Below are 5,530 nucleotides of genomic sequence, written 5' to 3'. Positions count from 1 at the left end.
AGATTGGGAAAAAGAATAGGGTTATTATTTAACCTATAAATACACAACTATAGGTTGAAAAAAGAGTGAAAATATATCACGTAATATATTCTAGAGAGAGAAAGTTAGAGAGAGAAAAAGAAAGAGGAAGGAAGGAGGAGAAAACCCTTTAGAGAGAAGATCAAGGAATAATAAGTTTAACTTTCAATCCGAAAGTTTAAGGCAAGTTCTTTTTCTATCTATTTCCCTTTGATTCGTGTTTCTATACATGTCTAGGAAATTTCAGGATTTATTAAACACATAAAATTAAATAATTATGCATGTTTAATTGGATTAGAACATAGGTTTTATGAATTTGGTTCATATCTGTTCTTGTGTTTTGAATTGATAAATGCATGATTTTGATTTGATTTCCGGTGTGAATTTTTACATGTTTAAATTATGCATATTTCATATCGGTGGAATGATGAAACGTAGAAACATGCCTAGGATTCCTGAACATTAAATAGGAACTAGGTTTGGGTTTAAATAAATTTAAATAGACTCAATCATAATGATGCTTGCTATTTGAATGTTTTAAATAAACGAATGAATTTAATCTTTTAATATGTTTTAACAATTGAGATTAAATGTGTAGGATGAATTGGATATGGAGAATGCTTATTTGACGGTATAATAAAATATCATCATATGTATAAGATTCAGTTTATGTAGGACATATGATATAGGAAACTTAAATAAATAATAAGTCATTCTTATTTTGTGATAACTTGAAGTCATATTATCATAGTTATTTCTGGATTGTTTGATGTATTTCCTTAATCGTTACATCAATTGTTGAATTGTGTGATTTAATGCACCGGTATGGGACGGTGGCATTCTAGGGACGGATTAACTTATCAGTTAAGTCCTACCTATTTTATATAAGGGAATGGATTAACTAAAATGTTAAGTCCTACTTATATTCAAGTCAAGTCAGCTGAACAAGTTGAATGACTTATGGATGATTAATCTATTATATAAGGGAATGGATTAACTAAAATGTTAAGTCCTACTTATATTCAAGTCAGGTCAGCTGAACAAGTTGAATGACTTGTGGAGGATTAATTTATATCGGATAGGATGGTTACTAGATTTTATATATATAAGTATGGTGCCATGATATGAGCTTGAGTCTCAGGATCAATGGTTAGGATGCGTATATCGCCAGGGATGTGTAGCTAGATATAGTGTAGTTGTGTACCCTGGTAGGTTTAGGTATTCATGCCCACTATATGTGCGTTTTGCATGTTACCTACTATTCAGGTTGAGACAACCCTATAGTCTAGTGAGGTTCCTTTAGTGTGTATATATATATATATATATATACGGACTACTAGTTACTGTTGGATTGACTAGGATGTATACGTGTATCGGATCTCTGCTTGGACTATAGTAGAGTAGAACTTGTTTGTGGGCCTGACCTACCATTATTTTTCAGGTGTTCGTCAGAAGTAGAGGTTGTTCGTGCTGAGCAGGGATCAGTCTACTTCATTCTTCCGATGTTACATAGGAGTTCCTTTACGATTCAGTTTCCTGATTTAGACAGTTATTGCTGTCATTTGTTTAGTTTGGATTTTCTAGGGTTCCACACAGTATGGATTCCCGAGTTGTATTTTGGAGGATCAGTTGTATCAGAAGAGTTTATTAATTAATGGAAATATATTCTGAGGTTTATTATTAGATTATCGTTTTAGTTTCTTGTCAACATTTTATTTATTCTTCTTTATTCTTTTGTACTCTGTGTTCGTTTATTATCAATTTGCTTTGATATCCTCGGGTATTCGGGCGTGGGCCTGGCGAACCCGCATTCAGAAATCCGGGGGGTATCACATATTCCAAGCAAAGGAGCTAAGCAAGCAAGGAAAAAGGCTAAAATCATAAATAAATAAATAAATATACAATTGCTAAGCTAAGCTAAAAATTTGGAGTTGAAGTGCTAAAGGACCTTTGTAAGCTTTTTCTTACTCAATCTCTAGATAAATCGTCGGCCCGCGTGGTGGCTTGTAATTCAATTCTTAGATAAATCGTGAGCCCGCGTGGAGGCAATTTACTTTTCTTACATATTGTTAAAGCATAGGAGTATGAGAACATTGTATGTGGAGGAAGTTTGTTAATTGTTGATTTGTTGTGAAGGTGAAGTGTTTGTTGTTATTGCTTGTTGTGTTGTATTGTGCATGCATGGTCATAGATCATTGAGACCCACTCTTGTCTCTTTAAATTTTCATCTTGAATCCATTATTCGAAACCCTAGGGGAAGAGGTAGTTCTAGTTAATCCATTTCATCAATAGAAGGACACAATGAAGACCATGTGGACGACCTTGGTCACATAGACCAATAGGCATCCTCCACCCCAATGTGCGTCATGATAACATGCAAATTCCATTAGGCATGCCAAGGCCATTTGTTCATCCACCACAACAACAAGGCCAAGTTCCATTGGGAATGCCAAGGCCAATCTATGCTCCACCACCTCCCATCATTCAAGGCAACCAAGGTGCCCATGTTGCACCTCTAATTGCTAATCCTTCCCTTGCTTTAAGAGATCACTATGTGCCTAATGAATATAATGCACCCACATGCATTCAATTGCCACCATTTAGAGCACACCACTATGAAATTAAGCCACAAACCATTCAAATGCTTCCTAACTTTCATGGACTTCCAAGTGAAGAACCTTACAAGCATTTGGATGAGTTTCTTGATGTATGTTCCACCGTAAAATACACGGACATGCCAGAAGAGGTCTTAAGGCTTAAACTTTTTTCATTCACCCTTAAAGACAAGGCAAAATATTGGTTTAACAATCTTAGGCCTTTTTCAATAACTTCTTGGATGGAAATGCAACAAGAGTTTTTGAAGAAGTACTATCCGGTTTCTAAGACCAATGCCATGAGAACTTCAATTAGGGAATTTTCACATGGGGATGGAGAAACATTTCATGAGGCATGGGAATGCTTTAATGAATTGCTTAGGAAGTGTCCACATCATAACATGCCCAAATGGCAATTAGTTCAATATTTCTTTAAGAGCTTATTGGACAATTACAAAGGCATAGTTGATGCTTCCATGGGTGGCTCTTACATTGATAGGCATGAGGATGACGTGTGGCGTCTTTATTAGAGCATGAGGGAAAATTCTTTGCATCGTACTTTATCTTCAAAGAATGGTAGAAATTCTAGTGGTAGGAAGAGTGTTGGCTTACATCAAGTCGACCACTCCAATGAAATTGCCGCCGAAATGAAATCATTATCTCAAAGGTTTGATCAAGTTTTGATCAACCAAAACTCGGCGAATCAAGTATCTTCCTTCCCTAACCATTTTTATCATGCATCTAATGAGACATGTATGACTTGTTCAAGTGTTTTACATTCTACTTCCAATTGTCCCCATGGACATGTCCAAAGTGAGCATCATAAACAAGCAAATGCTGTTTTTACTAATCAAAGGAATAATCCTTATGGAAATCATTACAATCCTAGTTGGAAGAATCACCCGAATTTCTCTTGGAAAAGCCAAGGGGAGGGCTCAAACCCTTCCCAAGGTGGTTTTCAAGAAAAGTACATTCCACCTCCAATGCAAAGCCAAGGTTCCTAAGGTTTTAGATCATCATACCAATCACAAGGAAACCAATTTTCAAATTCTCATTTTCCTAATTAATGATATTCCCAAGGAAATGTTAGAAGTCCCGCTTTTGAAGAGAAAGTTTTGACCGTTTTGGGTACTTTAGAAGCAAACACACAATTACTTCATTCTCACTCTCAGTCCATTGCAAAGCTAGAAACCCAAGTAGGACAAATAGCTAGTACCTTGAATGCAAGAGAGAAGAGAAAAATGCCTTTGAATGCCCCATAAAAGCAACAATATGTTGTGGAGACTCATTCCTCATCGGAAGGTCACACAATAGAGCATGTCAATGCGATAACTACCTTGAGAAGTGGAAAGATTATGGACAACCAAGTGGGTATGTCCAATAAAGAGAGTAAACCGGTGTAACCACAAGTTGACACCCGTCCCGTTTCATATCATATTCCTCCTTCATTGCATGTGCATGACCATATAAATGAGAAAGTTATGAAAAGTGATTTGAAAAGTGATTTCAAAAAGAAAGATTTGCAAAATGATTTGAAAACTTCGTGTGTTGAAGAGACTTGAAAGAAAAAAAAATTCTAAAAAGGTTTTTGAACCAAAAGCTCCATTTTCAGATGCCTTAAAAGGATCCATTTCAAATGACAAGCAAAAGGCCAAAGTAAATGAAATCATGGACGTGTTTAGGCAAATGAAAGTCAATTTTTCACTTTTGGATGCAATCAAGCAAATTACGGCTTATGCCAAATTCTTAAAAGACTTGTGCATCCAAAAGAGGAAGAACAAAAGCCAAGCACTTAGAAAAGTGGTCTTAACCGAGCAAGTAAGCTCAATTTTGCAGCGTAACACTCTTCCAAAGTTTAAGGACCCCGGTTCACCTTCTACTTCATGCATCATTGGTGATCATATCATTAATCGGGCTCTTCTTGACCTAGGAGCTAGTGTTAATCTTCTTCCATACTTGGTATATGTCAAATTAGGCTTAGGAGACTTAAAACCGACGTCGGTAGTTTTACAATTTGCCGACCGATCAATCAAAAAGCCTAGGGGTATCATCGAGGATGTATTGATTAAAATTGATAAATTCTTCTTTCCTGTTGATTTCATTGTCATTGACACGGAACCGGTCCCAAATCCTAAGAGTCAAATTCTCGTTATCCTTGGCCATCCTTTCTTGGCAACCGTGAATGCCAACATCAATTGTAGGACGGAGATAATGAAAATCTCATTTGGCCATATGAAGGTAAAGTTGAATATTTTTAATCCAACCCCCAATTCATTTGACAAGCATAAAGAGATTAATGTTGTAGAGAAATGTCATGACCTCAAAAGTGAAGGAATTAAGTTTTTGTATGAGACCAAAGTTTCAAAAAGTCCATCTTCAACCTTGAAACCAAAGAAAGTTGTTTCAAAATCTTGTTTTGAAAAGGCGTGGAAGCCCAAAGATTGCATTGACTAAGGACCGAAAACATCTTTTGAGCTTAATCCAACAAGTTCCTTAAAGAACCATTTGTTGGGTGGAGTTCAAAGCACTTATCACCCCATTGAGGAGGGGATGCACTATAAGATGTTTGATCCGGGCTAAAAGAGCCCAACGTCATACTAGAGACGTTAAAGACTAGCAAGACATTTCGTAGGGTGTCAAAACCCTATTCCTCCCTCATTTCTATCTTTAATTTCATTTCTTGCGAAGTCTAGATATTGGCTTTGGGTTTATATGCATTGCTAGGAACTTTGATTAGGATTGTATGCACTTTTATGTTGAAATTGAGTATTTTGCATAAGTTCGATCGATCGAACTTCTACCTGCATCTAACACTTAGAAAATTTTCGACCTGCATCCACCTGCATCCAAATCACCTCTATCCCATCGATCGAATTTGTTTACAAATCGATCATAAATCCTTAGATCCATCCAAACTT

At 36.3% G+C, this 5,530-nt stretch overlaps 1 pseudogene; it reads right to left on the bottom strand.

Annotated features, from left to right (window-relative positions):
• Positions 1 to 2,916: 2,916 nt before the first annotated feature.
• Positions 2,917 to 3,015, bottom strand: LOC132297994 (small nucleolar RNA R71; annotated as a pseudogene).
• Positions 3,016 to 5,530: the final 2,515 nt, after the last annotated feature.

The sequence above is a fragment of the Cornus florida genome, unplaced genomic scaffold (assembly GCF_030987335.1).
Source record: "Cornus florida cultivar Cherokee Brave unplaced genomic scaffold, ASM3098733v1 CherokeeBrave_3.0.0_Hap2_Chr02, whole genome shotgun sequence".
NCBI lineage: Eukaryota > Viridiplantae > Streptophyta > Magnoliopsida > Cornales > Cornaceae > Cornus > Cornus florida.
This window is presented reverse-complemented; position numbering and strand designations above follow the sequence as displayed.